The sequence below is a fragment of the Leptidea sinapis genome, chromosome 41 (genome assembly GCF_905404315.1).
Source record: "Leptidea sinapis chromosome 41, ilLepSina1.1, whole genome shotgun sequence".
Lineage (NCBI taxonomy): Eukaryota > Metazoa > Arthropoda > Insecta > Lepidoptera > Pieridae > Leptidea > Leptidea sinapis.
In genome coordinates, this window is record NC_066305.1 from 921973 (window position 1) to 940544 (window position 18572).

At 33.5% G+C, this 18572-nt stretch overlaps 1 pseudogene; it reads right to left on the minus strand.

Annotated features, from left to right (window-relative positions):
• Positions 1-4699: 4699 nt before the first annotated feature.
• Positions 4700-18572, minus strand: part of LOC126976553 (uncharacterized) — a 138579-nt pseudogene continuing 124706 nt past the window's right edge.

The window sequence follows — 18572 nt, forward strand, 5'->3', positions numbered from 1 at the left end:
ATATAAGTTTCTATACGTTGTTATTCATTAATCATAGTGAACTTTTCCACATGGTTAATGTTTGCTTCAGTCATCGAGTGCGTATCTTTTCTTTCTATTGCTATCACGTCTGCGAGACGGGAACATAATAAATGGTAGATTCGTTACACATCTGCACCCAACTGTGAGCTTGCACTTATAAAGAGGATAATTTCTCTTATTCGTAGATAGTAAAAAATATATACTATAAAATAAGTTACATCATTTGAGCCCCACTGATTGTTGTAAGCCATATTTTAAAATACTTACGTGCCCGTGATTGTTTAATTAAAAAACATCAACCTTTATTCAAAGTACATTCTTTCCAATAAAAAATGAATAATCGAAATCGGTTGGCGTTAATTCACTTATTCGTCCATTTATCGTGCACATACTTTATGCAAATTTAAGACTTCTATGGTTTTCTCTGCTATTGTCAAATCTCGACCAAACTGTAAAGGGACCATACGGGAAGCTGGTGCTTCAAACAAAAACAAATTATCTAAATCGGTTAACCCAGTCGAAAGTTAAAAAACATACATAATCGAATTGAGAACCTACTCCTATTTGAAGTTGGTTCAAAATGGCGTCATTAATTACCTATATTTTATATTGCCACTATGCTCCACCCGAGAAACGATTCAGATATTTATGAAAAAATTAAGATTGAAATTAGCACCTCTTTACTCTCTTTTGTAAAAGGGCAAACATTGGAATTGGGGTCTTAAACAGAATTCTGCCTTATAAAAGAGTTGAAAGATATTTGTGTAGTCCATCAGTGGGAGGCTCCTTTGCACAGGATGCCGGCTAGATTATGGGTACCACAACGTCGCCTATTTCTGCCGTGAAGCAGCAATGTGTAAGAATTACTATGTTTCGGTCTGAAGGGCGCCGTAGCTAGTGAAATTACTGGGCAAATGAGACTTAACAACATATGTCTCAAGGTGACGAGCGCAGTTGTAGTTCCGCTCAGAATTTTTGGGTCTTTCAAGAGTCCTGAGCGGCACTGCATTGTAATGGGCAGGGCGTATCAATTACCATCAGCTGAACGTCTGGCTCGTCTCGTCCCTTATTTTCATAAAAAATAAGTACAAGAGCACTTGAATATTTTGATGTTAATAAAGAATTGGTATTGATAGTAGACGCACGCAAGCGCTCGTAGGCTGGGGTCGTTGCTGGCGCAGCGTGATCCGGGAGGCATCGACAAGCGGGTCTTTCCATACCCCTCGCGCTCCCGTACTATACACGGATATCATTACATTAAAATACACAAAGAGGCCGTATCTATTGTGTTTGCTATTGAGAAATTTCATCAATATCTTTACGGAAGAAAATTTGTTCTCTCTACATGTCAGAACCCCGTTCTTAGTATTTTTAGGCGTAATTCCTTCTGCGGCGGAAAGGCTTACAAAGATGGGCAATGTGACGATTTATACCTTTCAAAAAAATTAAGTATTTTTTCCAAGCAGGTTTTTCAACCATTTTCGACATTTCCAGAACAAACTTATTTACCATTTTGAACAAATGCGTTGTTATTGGACTATTATGTTCTTTTTCAGGAAACGCAGTGAGACCCAATTTAGTTCGTGTTTGAAATTAAATATGTGATGGAATGCATATTTTTATAGAAAGCTAGAATTATGCTGCGAATGGGTCACCGAGTCGTTTTACCATCATGATGATAAAATGGGGTTAGTTTGAAATTAGGTACATAGTTATAGCCAAGACCAAGTCGCTTTCGCCTATGCTTTTCTATATGTGGAGACATGTTTGGTAACATTGAACTACCGACACTGTTCTCGTTACCACCACCTATGAATATAACTATTTACACATATATTGTGTATGTACGTACATAGATACACGTACGGTACGTTCATGTTAGCATTTTTTTAGATAGGAAAAAAATATTGTATTCGCAACACTGCTATCGTTATCGTTCCGTAAAAACACGTCTTTAAAAAGCACTGTTTTAAGTTTTTTTGTATATCTCTTATTATTATTTAATATTTAATCCGCTTAAATATCCGGAGTTCATTCTTCATTTTACAACCTATATTAAACAATGTGTTAACATCTGTATCAATAACTATGTTGAATACACTATCTACGTTCACAATGAAACACACACAAACACTTCTATTTATTTATTATCCACCGCCGGGGCAGAAATTTAGCGAACACCTAACATAGTAATACTAAGCCTTACACACCCAATACACAAAGCACAATCATAGTCCGTTTTAATCTATCATCTACCATCTGCCATCTAGGCATCTAGGACGTAAACTTTATTGACAGACTCACAGAGTCTGTGAACTGTGTGGAGGTTTACCTGACATGAATTTCAACAAACTATGGTAGTCGAACATTTTAAGTATCAGACACATTTAGATTATTAATTGACTGCAAATATTTAAGAAAAAATGCTTAGAAAATTTATACATCTAGATAGACACACAGCTGCGAAAACGTCGAAATAAATTTATTCTATTTGAGCAATGCACACACACAAACACAAAGTGACTTATAAGTTATAAGCCGCGAGTGTAAAACGTAGTTAGTCACGCACACTAAAGTACTAAACCTGGCCTGTTTTCATCGGTTATCTAGCAGCAAGAATATCAAGACGTATTAATTATCTAAGAAAAAATGATATACATGTTCTTGTTCTAAAGAAAAAGATTAGTAAAGAAAAGACTCAAGACTCACTTTTTCTTATTGAAAGAGTTCCAGGTGTGTCTGAGTGATAAGGATTCATGGAGGCTACTTTACGTTTGATGTTCACATCTTGTGACTTGTAAGTAAAGTATGTAAGTATTTTAGCCGCTCACCCCACCGTAGTTCAGGTTGAATTTGATTGTATTGAAACCAAAAATTTTTTGCGAAATATTGTTTGTTTTCGCTCAATCTTCATCAATGGTCAAATATTTATGGCTGACATATAATCACAATTACTTATTTAATAACGCTGCGAATTTTGCTCAGTATTCTTGAAAATCCCAAAAATTTTGAGCGGCACTACAATTGCGCTCGTAACCTTGAGACATAAGATTTTAGTCTCATATTCCCAGTAAGTTCACTAGCTACGGCGCCCTTCAGACCGAAACACAATTATGCTTACACATTACTACTTCAAGGCAGAAATAGGCGCCGTTGTGGTACCATGTAGCATCCTGTCGAAAGGAGCTTCCCACTGGTAAATTATGTTCAGATTATCGTTTTTAGAGTCCTTCACAAGGTCGGCAACTCCTGTACTATATTATATGCGATATAAAGTATGGACCGCAGTACAAAATTAGTGTGGCAAATGGCTGTCTATAATTTCTAGCAATTCCTCTGAGAGACATAATTATGTGGTATAGAGGTGATTTGTATTTATGTATGGTACACTAACATTTTCCTCTTAACAAAAAAAAACCATGTATTATAACGCTTAAAATCAAAGTTGTATACTTACTGTCTTATTCTTAATGACTTAGCGGAGATTTAAAACATCGCTAATATACGCTTGTTTAAAAATGGTATTCATAATCACATATTAGAGCTAAAACGCTCGTTATCTCTTCGATAAAACTGACGTGACTTATTTTAGCTAGGACCCTTGTATAAACCTATTTTAAGCACTCGAACGCAGAAAACATGGCCGACATCGATCACCTGTTCGTTAAATAGCTTCCCGCTCAAAGTTGTTGGATATCCGTCATAGATTGACAACCGACAAACTTCAAAACTCTGATTTTTGAAGTTTGAAATTTTTTGACTTTTGACAACTGATAAACTAAAATCATGTTATTTAAATTAAAATCAAATTATGTTAAATTAAAATCATGTTTCTTTGTAAGCAATGGCAACATTCCGTACTATAGAGACGTATTAGTTATGCGAGATTTATCTAACGAATATGAATAAGGAATTTTATCGATGTTCGATTGGCTTAAAACACGTTTTAACTAATATAGCTTTATACCTTCGAAAAGCGTTTTATTATGAATAAGGCAGTTAGATTAAGGATTAGTGTCCGCTGCGCTTCAACTAGATACCGCACTACCTAAGAACAACAACTTTTTTATTACGGCAACTATTAGATGCTTGTGTGCGTGGCATCTTGACACTCAATGACTCAATCGTCCAAATTTTGTAACATATGCATCGTGCTATTTTACATTGATATTAATTACATAATAAATACTTACTGACGATATATAATCCCAGTGTCTTTCTTATTTCTTGAAGTAACTACTATTTTTACAAAGTATTACTAAGCAACCCGACATTTTAGTGTCAATTATTAGCAAAGCGTTTAACATAACATTTGGCACGTTAACGTCACACATTATTCGAGACTGGCTCGAGTTGCCGCACTTTGCAACTACGCCTGCGTAGTCTAGTTGGAGCGCAGCGGAGACCAGTCTTCAATCTAAGTATACTAATTCATCTATTAACTGTCATCTCTAATTCACTAAACTCAGATTACAAACTTAATTGCCAAAATTTACGCGTATTATGAGAGTTTACGAATAAAAGAGGTTCGTCATGATTTTGCTTGGCGCCAGCACTTACTTCAGCCACAATCACCTCAACTTAACTGCGGCACCAGAGTACGTAAGCTAAACGAACCGTAAAAATAATGGTCACAGCACCTTACACTTAAGATCGACCTGAGCTTTTACCATTTTACTCAACCATGTTTCACGAACACGTCGAGAATTTTAGCATTTCTAGTTTTAAGTTTAACTTGGGCTGAAAAATAAAAATCTGATTTCAAATATGAAGTTTTGTTTTACTTTTATTTAAAAAATTTTAATCTTATAAGAGAAGTCAGAGCAAAAACGTAAAAATTTTCTAGCCATTATAAAAAGAAAGTGTGTGTGTGAAATGAGTTTCTTAACACTTTCATCATTACAGTTCAACCTTTTCTGAAATAATGGTAAATGGTGAAAAGAAAAAAAAAACGCAGTTGTATTGACTGCTGATAGAAGATAGATTTTTAATATTTATTTAATTTTAATGTATCATAATTACATAATGTTAAATATTTTTATTTGATGCTCCTGGGCGTAACTTAACGTAACTGAAGTGCACTCTGAATTTTCTTTCATTTCATTTTCAACATAGGTTCATGTAATACGAATGTTATGATTTGTTCGGGTCGCAGTGCTATCGCCATTTTACATATGCGTAGTATTACATTGCTTCACTATAGGAATTGAATTTTTTAATTAATTAGGAATTACTCCATGTTAAATACTTTTACTTTATTTATTTGATCTATCAATGGATTCAGTATCAATGCCAGTATTAATGATGTCATTCACAGGGCATTAGCACCTCTTCATTTGGCAACTGTTTTAGAGCCTAATGGTGTTACCCGCCGCGATGGCAGGCGTCCTGATGAAATGCCTTGAAAACCTTAGTGGCTTGGGTATGGAGAAGGGCGCTGGTGTAGAACGCATCTTGCGTCAACACTCTGGCTCCTACTCATGTCCAAGTTACGTCAGTTGGTGCTGGGGCTGCTGCTTCGACTGCCGAAGACGGCAAGCGTCGCAAATATGTTGGTCTCAGTGAATCTTACATCTTTGTGCCCTTTGGTGTCGAGACACTTGGTCCGTGGGGCCCAGAGGAACGGAGAATGGTCAAAATACTATCTTCGCGCCTCAATAAGGCTACTGGAAACCCAAGCGCTGGCAGCTATCTCGGTCAACGGATCAGTCTTGCTATCCAACGCGGAAATGCTGCCAGTATTTTAGGTACGCTTCCACGTAATGATAGTTTTAATTTTATGTAGTCATGTATTGTAAATATATTTATAAGACTTGTTTAGTTTATTTTATTAAATGATTAGTTTCAATTTATTTTTAAACTTATTTTCAATAATATATTAATCAAACAAAAACTCTTTTATTTCAATAATGCGTAGTAAAAACACATTGCACTTTTTACCAAATCCATTTAATTTCACTTATAAGATATACACAGCACTAAAGTTGCACAATAAGTCAGCTACAAATATACTGCTATATGCATTTTGGTGACGCAAACTCACGAGATTAACCCATCAATAAAGTGTGTAACAATATATATTTATTTTTTAATTATTTATTTATCGTGTCGTTGACGCGAATCCATAAGATTTTCCGCAACAAAAAAGTGCTCAACGCGTCTAAAGAAATTTTCACTTAAAAATAACTTTTGACATTCATTATCATGTGATGTCAATGAATGATTTTGATTTGATGTGATATGATAAATACTCAGTATAAAAAAGTATTTTCGACTGCGTGATATCTTCTCTATAATATTTCTATACTCTATATACATACATTTCTATACATTCTATCATATTCTTATTGACAAAGATTTATATTAAAAGTTGGCTCCAGTATCGAATCTTGCAATTTTCTAGCCGCATGAATTTGAGAAAACTATGTTATTATGTGATTTATGTGAGTTCATTGTACAAGATATATCTCGGTGATATATCACAGTAGTTTTATGGTATGACAAATATATATAGTTAAAAACTTAAGTTCTACTACGGTTGCAGTGAATCATTTTACACACTTAATAAATAAATAATAAACTTTGATTTTTTGAACGCCAAATTTAATTTGAATATGTGCAGTAGTAGCAAAAAAATATAATATTATCTATGTTAAATTTAAAAACATAACTGAATCTAAATGAGGTGATATATTAAAACACCTGAAGCTGTAAGTCAATATTTATTTATGCTAAGTAGCAGTATTTACAGTTTTCATGTTTTTGCTTAAAAATAGTAACAAAAATAATGTTATATCTTCCCCACTAAGAAGTAAAATTCAACTCTAAGTACGAAAGACTGGACTCTTGTAAAGATTTTACAATGATTTTATATTTTGTCTCTTCAATGCCCTTAATTGATGAGGAGAGTGGTGTGATGACTAGTAGCTAAGAACTGCTGAACTATATTTTAGGTTTTAGATCACTGTACACCACTACATCATTATAATATTTATTTTTCTTTAAAATTAAAAAAAAATGTTCCTTTTTTATTTTGATGTGTTAAGTTTTTAATTTTGTTGGATACAGGATACTTTGCATTTTTCTAATCTATTCCTATACAAGGGTTTTCCCTGGAATTTTGTCCTTCCAAAGACTTAAATTTCACAAACATATTGCACAATGTATTAAATCGTATTTTCGAACGCTTCCAATTCTGCGTTGCTAGGTACGCTCACATTGGTTATTTAACCCGAATGTGCCTAGTTCAGGTGTTTGAATCCCTTTGTATCTCACGTTGACCTAACAACCTGGCCTTATTGTTGATCAGGTATCTCTGACGCTGAGCGTATTTTCCGTTTTTAATATATAAACCGCCATTTTGTAGCGGTGGCCATCTTTGATTTACGTATAGATTTGAATACAGAATGTTTTATATTGTAATGTCATCAGAAGTAAAGATAACCTTATAAATATATACCTTTTAAATTAATCTATCAACAGGGTCAGATATCAAATATTCGATAATTTGACACAAATAAATAAACAGGGCATGGTAAATAAATATGTATAAATTACTCTGATATATTTGCTCTGACTGATACTTTACTTACTTTTTTCATCGCTTTAAAAGTTCTGCAACGTCCTTGTGATTTCTCTGGTGGCTGGTGTTGGCACGGTTTTTGTCTACCTCTTTAAAAAAAATCTAGTACATGGTATCAAAAAAAAAATTCTCGATAAAATTATAGGTACTGTACTTTCTATTCAAAGTTTTGTGACTTAACAAGCAAGTTGTACAATTATTTGATGGAAACTGATTGCGAAAGAGAAAATCTAATGAAAAATAAACAATAATTTAGTTAAAAGATTATTATTTTCATAGAGAAAGGTACACTATACTTGTATCTAATATACCTATGTTTCCAATTAACAAAAGAAAAGTCTTCCCTGCACCAGCCATCTACAATTTACCAAATATTAATTTTCTCACCCATACAGTCAAAACTCAGCGTCGTTATTTCGAGATAATGTATAAACGTTTAGTTGAATCTTTTGACAAATAGCTGCAGCCAGGGAACTCGTAAAACAAAGCTTCATTGAATCGCTCTCACTTCCAACGATCGTCAATTTAACGAGGTAGGTACAACGCCAACTCGTTGTTGTCGACGTCTCACTACCGGTGAATTCATTATGATATATTCTATGGTATGGGGTGACAATGTTAAACCAGCTAGAGATGGGAAAATCAGATTTATAATCGAGCCAAACGAGAATTCCTAAACTGAAACGTTACTGCTTCAGTGGCTTTATAAGCTAATAATGTCTTGAAATAACCACACAATCGTTATGCTCTTATTGAAAAGATAAATAAAATCTTAACTAATATTGTGTTGTATTTCGATATTTGAAACCTTAGCAAACATGTTTTAGTTGGTAACTTCCAAAACTTTTCGGTCGTCGACAATTCGGTAATAAATAAATATTTTGACAAATTGCTTTAATAATAACTTAATAAAGAGTACACGAGGTGAAGTTAGGCTGTGTGATAGGATTAGCTTAAGTCTTAAATGGTTTAGATTATTTTCTAATTCACTTGTTTCTAACGGCCGTTTTCAATAATGTATCTCTAGTTACGAATACCGTGCTGTCACCGTTTAATGATAAGACCTTATCTATTCATAGTTATGTCCAATATAGTTATAGTCCAATGATTTTTGTCGTCGATAGGTTATTGAAATGTAAGTAAGCGTAAAAGGATAGATTTGTCTACCTTTAGTTAGTTAAACTAAGGATAGATAGGTTTTTGAAAACGGCCGTAATTGGCTTACAAAGGATAAAACAAGATTATATAATATTTTTTATCATAATTTCGATAAAAATTAATATAATTTTGTAGTCTATAGCCTATGGGTATCATACGATATACAAAATAAAGTAAACATCCATAACTCAGAAAAAAATTATATTTAGGATTTATTCCTATAGCAAAGAAGAAGTGTTTAAGGCAGTATTGTAATAACCTTCTAACAACCTTCTAAGGATTGCTATACAAACAAAATGGAAATATATTCAATGTTCATTAATTCTTGGGATGTAAATACCAACAATCATGTTAGCCCCCTTCCAATGGTCATCATACAAAGGCTGGTTATAGCTCCCCAAATAAATACAGTTTATTATTCCACTTCCAATTATTTTCCTAGTAAAGTGGCTATTGTGTGGAGGACGACTAATTGATTTATTTCATGACTCCATCGACGCTCTCTTCAAATGGAGAATAATTTTCCTCTTCGGTCCCTTTGTTTGTAAATACTTTTTATATTATCTTCTTTTTTCTAGAATAATAACTGTTTTACGGTCAATTTTGGACTCTAAGTAAATCTTCGTAATGATAAACTTCAGCACTCTCAAATAATACAATCATTGTTAATATTAAAAAATATTAAATATTTCTTTAGTGTAGACTGTTTTGATTGAGGCAAATATAGTATTGTGTATTAGATTGGGGAAAAAGTTTCAATTGAGATATTTTTTTTAAAAGCTCAGTGGCTAGACCCCGGGTTCGAATACCGGTAGCTGCAAACATTTATAAGCTCTATATTTGTTTGTCATGGATGCTTGTATGAATAATATACATTTAAATGTATATTCTATACTATACATATCTAGAACGACGGACAGCTGTGAACACACCGAACAAGACACCATAACCAAGTGACATTTATATCGCGAGTGTAACTTAGCACATGCACACTGAAGCTCTGTTCAAACTGAGGCGAACAACGCGCGGGACGTGGGACGCTTTTAGAGCAATTCGCTTGCTCGCTTAGCCTCTCAAACTGACGCGACTTCCCAAGTGTCATTTTTGGTTCTTCATTGTAGTTACTGTAGCATAAAATGCTATTAATACCTATAATGTAAACAAGCACATGATTTTATAATTTATTTAATTAAAGTCTTAAATATAGTAAATATCTAGTCAGATAAGTAGGTAGGTACCTACTAAGATCTTTCTTGGTAACTACCAACCTAAATAAGAAACTAAGTATAGTATTACGCTCTCATGGAATTAGAGGAACGTATTCATTAAGACTAAGGACTAAATCCTTTCATAAAGCGAAATGTTTTCACGAACTCCATATCTATCATTTCGAAAGCAAAATATTTGTTGATCCTCTTATTATTTCGGCGTCGACGTTCTCTTCGCCGGTCTTCCCTTTCGGAAAGATCCAAAAGTAGCCAAGAAAACCTAATATTCATGTTTATGAAAAAACTTTCAACAACCAACAACTGCAAATTACTAACTTCAGTTCAGCGACTTCTCAGACGTTCGATTTGACATTAAATCGTTTGTTACCGATTGTAAATAGATAGCAGAATACCACTGACACAACGATTGAAGTCCGTCTAGATGACGTGAATACGCTTTAGCGATTTTTGGATAGGATCGTTTGTCGAACGTGCGATTTAAATCACGTGAATACGAATCGTGCGTGAACGACAGATGTCGAGAACCTAGCTTGTTGTCATGCATTGTCTAACGGCAAGAGGCTCTATCTAGACATATTAAATATCTAAGTATCTATCTTCAAATAAAAATATATAAAAAGCCGTCCTTCGTTTACCAGTGACCCGTAACGGGTAAACGAGTGCTTAAAAGATTAGACTCTGAGTTGGAACAAAAGAGGACTATTACATGTTGGAAATGGTCGATAAAAGAGAACATTAAAATGTTGAGGTCACGCCATATTGCTACATTGTCGTTTTTATAACGGCTCTCAACATGCTATTTCTTGTAATAATATCTTCCGTTTCACTACACACAATTTCTAAGCAGACATCTCAATTATTATAGAAAACACTAAATGTATTTATTATAATAATATGGTTTTCTATAAATCCCGCAAAGGGTGAGTCGACCTAGCACACGACGGGCTTCTCACCATCGTACAAGTCCAATTGAATCCTGAATAATTATTAATGATGAATAAATTTTGTGGGTGGTACGTTATTAATAAATACTTATGTATATACAATAGAGGGTTCTAGAAAAATATCAAAAAAATCGTGGTTTTCAACCATTATCAAACGGAGCACATATACAAATTGACTGTATTTTATCTATTTCAACCGCCTTTTACAATTTAGAGTTAGACTAAAGTTGTATTGCATTTTTTAACTTCTTTTTTACATTATGTTAAAACATATTATAATTTATTTTTTATATTATTATTTATTTTATGAGGTTCAAATATATTGCACATTGTTATCTATACTAATATTATAAAGCTGCAGTGTTTGTTTGTTTGTTTGTTTGAACGCGCCAATCTCTGGTACTACTGGTCCGATTTGAATGATTCTTTCAGTGTTGGGTATTATACAGTCCTGTTATACAGTCCATTTATCGAGGAAGGCTATAGGCTATGTTTTTTTTTTCAAAATTAGGGATCCGTAAAAAAATTGCTATTTTGTAACACAAGGTGTAAAATCGAAAACCTATTTTTGCGTGCGCTGCGAAAACTATTGACAATAGAACAAAATTATGTACAGGCTATAATTACTTACTTATTATTACTTATAAAACTATCGCGTGAATTATACTTTATATGGCAAAACAACGTTTGCCGGGTCAGCTAGTTAATTATAATGTCCGAAGCTAGATTGCACGACGAAATCTGATAGCTTTTCATTGAATGACCAACAGTTATTTGTATCTTTTATCGAAAATAAGATAATTCCGTTAAAAACATATTAAATATTTCCAAAATATGAAAGATAGAAGTGTATAAACTAAGTATAAGTACTGTGTTATGGTTATTCGACATTCCAATTAGTACCAACATTTAATTATGATAATTTTAATAGAATCATGATTATTAATACACAATATGTATATATTTACAATTCTTATAACTATATTTACAATACTACGACTACATAAAATTAAAACTATCATTACGTGGAAGCGTACCAAGAATACTGGCAGCATTACCGCGTTGGTTAGCAAGGCTGATCCGTTGACCGAAATAGCTGCCGAATCGAAATATTTAGTTATTATATTTAGTATATTTTTAGTAATTGTAATATTATATAATCACATGCAAAATCTTAGTGATGCCATGTTATTATGATGTTGGTAGTTTCGTATTATTGAGGTTGGTAGTAGAGTTGCTCTTAACTATTGGGCACTTCTTGTTGGTGCAGTCGAAAGTATCGGACGTGCTGGCTGCAGGTCACCCGACTGCCCAATTGTTTTAAATCATTTAATGTAACTTGTATATAGTTGTGATTATAGTGAGATAATTGAATATATATATATTCTATTCAAGTGGTTCGTATAAGTGATTTTATTATAATTGATAAAGCACACATTTCGATAGTGTTTGTGCTTTGTATTTATTAGACCTCGAGGGTAACGGAGCAAGTCGGATAACGGCTCGTGTAACTGTGAGTTGTTCAAACTCAACCTACCAAGATAACAGTTTCATACAAATGAAAATGGAAATGGAAATTCTCCATGTTACGAGTCGTTATTGTTCTATTTTTACTTTGATTCAGACTATACCAAGTTACACAATGACTGTATTGAGTGGGATTAATGAATATAAATATATGTTTATAATAATTTTTTTTTGAGAAAAAGTACATAAAAGCGAATATATTAGGTTGTTCCGGATAGGTTGGTATTGGCTGTTAGACAACCGGTAAAAACAGGCCAGAAATATTAGTTTAGTGTGCGTAACAAGCTACGTCCTACTCTCGCGACTCGTATGACATTTTGTGTTAGTGTGCGTGAATTGCTCAAATTAGCTGCTAGTTCTAAAGTCTATAAATAATCTAAGGCAAAGGTGTTCAAATGTTCGATTTTGGTGGTAATATATTTTATATTATAGCTCAACAGTTCACTGTTACATGGAATTCAATGCAGCAATGTACGTAGTTACTTCAGTAACTACGTAAAATGTTGTAACTGTAAATATAAACTCAGAAGATTGGTTAAGGCAGAACAATGGCAACGAGTTTCTTTCTACTTCTTCTCTTCTTCAGCTCGTATCATTTTGAAATAAGTGATTTATGGTTATTTGTTTTATTATGATAATAAGGGACGAGACGAGCAGGACGTTCACCTGATGGTAATTGATATGCCGTGCCCATTACAATGCAGTGCCGCTCAGGATTCTTGAAATACCTATGCTTCACTATGCTAAGTCTCATTTGTTCAGTAATTTCACTAGCTACGGCGCCTTTCAAACCGAAACACAATAATGCTTACACATTACTGCTTCACAGCAGAAATAGGCGCCGTTGTGGTACCCATAATCTAGCCGGCATCCTGTGCAAAGGATCCACTGGTAATGTTATTACAAGAAAATCATACGTTCATAAGTTGAATTCTAAATAATTGAATATATGATACAATGAATTAATAAGGCAAAAGTTATTAATTAATATGTGTAATATAATACATTCATACATGACATACGAAGGTAATAACAGGCATTAAAGATGGCGTTTAATTAGCCGTAAGCCTGTTGCACGATACTCACCATACTATGAGCAATCCGTGTGCTAATATCACCGCAAACTTTAATTAAATGCCTAAAATACCTAAGCTGTGTACAGCTTAATTGTTCATTATATCAGATTCTGTTTGATATTAATCTCATCTAGTCAATGTGTGTTAAATTTATCGTTACCGTAATTGTACTATTTTAACTTTGTTCACATAATTATCTTGAGAAACACTGATAATACGTTATTTAATGTAGTTATATTTTAAAGATTTACCCCCTTATTCATAATAGTCTGCTAACTTAAAGTATTGCTAATTCTCACTCTTTCTTCTTCTATTGACCTAAGTCAGAATGAGAAAAAACACTCCTTAGCGGCTGTTTAAAGTTAGCGGACCATTATGAATAAGGGGGTATATATTTACTAAAATTTAGAAATGCAGTTAATGATAAAGAATAGTTTGTTATAAATAAATTATGCCTCTTGCTGTTAGACAAAAGTCGCCATAATACTGTACTTTAGTGTCCATGACAGCTACGTCGTACACTCGGGATACGTCAGTTTTAGTGTGCGTGCGATTGCTGGATATAGAGGCACGGTTCGTCGCCTTATTTTCACGTGTTCATAGCTGTCATAGTCTATCAAGACGTGTTAATTATCTTAATTGTAAGGTACCAATACGAATAATACATAGAATTTCTCTTTTCAACAAAAAATACTGCTTCAACTTTAATCAACGAGTTAAAGTTATAGTTAATCGTTTTAATATTTTATAAGAAAAAATCGTTACATTATATTCCGTGATATAACGAAATAGTACGTCAGTAATAACTCGATGGAACATCTATTTGTGAGAAACACCAACACATGTGACGCCATGAGACGTCGTAATCGCTGACGGAAATCAATCGCAAACTGATCGCAAATCGCATTTTGTCGTATTCAGAGCGAAAGTAAATTTGTTAGCTGTCAATATTTCTAACGTCTTCCACTGTGATTTGTATCAATGTGCTTTGCATATTCGCGACATAGAACGATTCCTATTTTGTTTTTTATGTAGTTATTAATCCATTAAACTCGTCAACTTTTTCTTTTAGGTAGTGATTTTATATGTTCAACGAATAAAAATGAATGGCTGGTTTTTAATTACAGTGGGCTCAAAACACGAGCCTAAGGAAACTCTCTAAGAAAAAAGTGATTCACTCGATTGTATGAAACGTGCTTTGATAGATTGTATAATAGTTTATTCATGTTGTGTGCTGCCATAAAATTATTTGAAATCATACAAAGTTTGTTTTTAATATTATGTCCGTTCTGTAGTTCAGTATTGTATCATTCACCTTTTTGCTCTTAATAGTGATTTTCATTATTATTACACTAGAAATAAGGGATTGCTTGTGACTAATTCTAGTAGGCTTCATAAGATACATAATAGCTTTAAGGGTAAATCCTATTACTCCACTGCTGATTATCCTGGGACTAGATTGTGATTATTTTATAGCGATAGAAATGACTGTACAATACCTATTGTATATTTTTATTGAAAAGAACGCAAAAAAAGAATGCTGGGAGAGTTTCTTACGCCGCTTCTTCTCTCTCAGAGAGAGCGCCATTTGTTTCCGAAGCGGTAGTAGTATCTAGTAGTTATTAGAAATGACATCAAAAATAATTCTAAAGGAATCAATTTTGAGAAAATTAATGCGTTTTATACCTTTTTATTGCTCAGGGATGCACTTAATAATTCCATGTCGCATTTATGGATCATTCCTATACTTTATGTAGGTTTGTATTACTTTATATAGAAATTATTATAATATTATTATATCTGATCATTTTGTTTTTCTGTATTTTTCCATTAAATTAAACATTTCTGTTATGAAAAAAGGAAAAAATATTTATTTCAGTAACAAATATGGTACAAACATAATAGTGGATGAGAACTTCTATTAAGTGAGGAACATCTGTGACAGAAGGCCACGCTCTTATATATTAATTAAATAATACATTATAATATACTAATTAAAAGTACTAAAAACTAGGGATCACAAATTAAGTCAGTAAAAATATAATATAACAAAAGAAAAATATTATACGAACAGGATGTCTGTGTGTGTGTGAGCAAGTGTGCGTGTGTGTGGTGTGTGTGGTGTCGTCATTGTTAATTTTCGTAAAACACTACTTATTGTAGATTATAGATTGACAGATGACGACTAATATCTTGTAAAAAGCGGATATAGCCGGATTCCTACTACGTTTTAAGCAACTGTTCGCTTTCAAACTTAGCCGGATTATACTTTCTCGCCATAATATTGTAATAACTACTATTTCAAACTTATGTCAAATCACTGCACGTTTCATTCTAAAATAAATTTCAATTTTTACGTTAGCAGTCCCATCTCTTATTACGTAGTATTTACATCCTCTTTGAAAGACACAATAGTTTTAACGTCAAATTGCTTTTAGTAAGGTATACTTGTCTATAAATATATTATGATTTTAAAACACTGCCATAAATCTAAGTGATAAGGCATCCTAAGAGTAGGGAATGATTGTCTGTAGGAATAACTTATGCCTATATTATTAATGGTATTATTAAGAAAATACCTCAAACAAGAAACTTAAAGGAAAGTTTTCTTGTGCCGTTAATTGTCTTCATGTTTGCTTCCGAAGAGGTGATAATGATGTAATTGTCATAGATTAAAACCATATTAATATCGTATTAGTAGTATCGAGTCATTTGCTGGACTTAAAATTTATTTCTTATAAAACTCTTCATCCTACACATGAAACATTTTCGACTTATTTTGACGTAAATGGAGATATTTTTTATGGAAGAGCAGGACAATCGTGTAACTTGAAGGTAAGTGATCACCTTAGCCAATACTAGCTTGTAACACCAGAGGAATCACAAAAGCATTAATATAGTTACATAATTAGGCTGGAGTGTAATTGTTTTAAGGTACTAGGTAAGGTTTTATTCTTATTTTAAAAAGAAAATATGTGGTATGAACACGGACGAGTAAAAAAAAGGACCTATCGGCCTGTAGTAGTGTAAGTGTGTGCGTGGCGCTATGTATTTACACGTTATTCGGCATGTTTTGGTGCTACACTGTTATGTGAGGTGACACGGAGTCCTTATTTATTTACTAGTCCATGGGTATGAAATAGTGAATATTATTGCATTATAAACGATATTCATCTATATTTGAATGGCTGTTAAATCCTATGACAAGCGTTACAAACTGGGCTGGGTTCGGAATGGGCTATAAAAGTATATTAAACGCCTGACGAGGAACCCTTTATTGCTTTCAGGACAAAGTTGTCTCCAACTGCATCTACTTATTCACCTTAATGTTCAGAAAAACAATAGCTATTTTACGAAACCGTTTTGCTCAGAGTTTTACTTACACCTTTAATAATTATTGACATGTTTTTGTTTAACAGTGTTTTGGACCCTGGTTCTTAATAAAAAAATAACGGGATGCACTCAGGGCGTGCCGGCAGAAGTGAATACTTGAACATTAACGTTGTGCATTTTTTAATATTTTGGATTGGTAAGGGAATAAATTCGCACGAATTGCTTTATTAATCAGTATAAGAGTACTAGCATTAATGTGGTTAAATACAATATTCATTTATTGCGCTATCGTACACAAAAATGACAATTTATGTATGATATGATAGAAATGAAAAACGAACTATTTTAATTATCATTATGAAGCTGTCACATCGTGTATATGCCAGTATATTCGAAGTTTGTGCATTGAACCATCAATTTATAAATTTTATAATTTAAATTACTGGAGTAGGTATATAAGTAACATTATACGACAAGCACTCTACAAACTCAAACAATGATTATATTGGAAAATTAAGAGTCAATGAAAACATGATTAAATGACCTAATTAAATATAAACACTAGGTATTTTAAAAGCTAACTAAGTAAATGAAAAGTAATATTTAAATGGACAAGAGCTTAATATTTCAACACAGATTTGAATTTAATTATATTGGACAAGTGAAAACTTTCAAACTTATTTTAAGTACTAAAATAACAAAGGCGAAGTGACTGCTAAGGTACTTTAATTGCTTTGCTTGAATGTGCTATATCTACGTAGTTACTTGACCTGCAAGCTCTCACAAACCAGGCCCTCTTGAAAAGGTCGCGGAATGGGGTAAAATGAAATTTAACCCCCAGAAACTCAAGTTTACGCGTTTAACACTAAAAATTCCCATTTGTCCCTTGATGCCTCACCTATTATCGAAAAAGCTGGGCTTCATAAATAGAGCACGGCAGTACTTGAAGCCGGCTCACATTCTAGCGCTCTACAAAGCACAGGTCCAGGCACATTTGTAGTATTGTTGTCATCTATGGTCTGGCGCACCCCAGTATCAACTCGAACCATTTGACCGCCTGCATAGCAGAACTCCCCTAATTGTCGGGGATCTAGTGCACTGAGAACGTCTAGAAAAGACGTCGCTTCATCGTGTGTCTTCTACCGCATTTATCACGGAGAGTGTTCCAAACCTAATTGACCTAATTCCAGCCGCCCAATTACACCTTCGCACGATACACCACAAATTAATACATAATCCCCACAATCTGGATGTGTGGAGTTCCTCCACAGTGCGGTTTTCAGGGAACTATCTTACACGTACAACCAAGCTGTAGAATGAGCTTCCTTGAGCGGTGTAGGGGTACCTAAAAAAGCGTTTATGCCTTTCTAAAAGGCCGGAAACTCTCACGTGGTTCCTTTGGTGTAACAAGAGAATTTATGCGGCGGATAAGTGATCAATTAACGTTCGGTAAACAGTACGATCGTTTGTCCTCCAATTCCATTAAATAAAAATTCCTATGTGACTAATGATTCGTATTTGTCAAAAGAGTTCGACAGATCCTGGCCTATTCCACTAGCATCCACAAACATCATTTAATACTTACATGAATATTCATAACGCCATAACATAACAATTAGAAGTTAAATGTGTGTTCTGCTAGCACCGTTTACTCATAATATTATCTGAACAATAGTTAATGGGTTATGTAACATCGTATTGT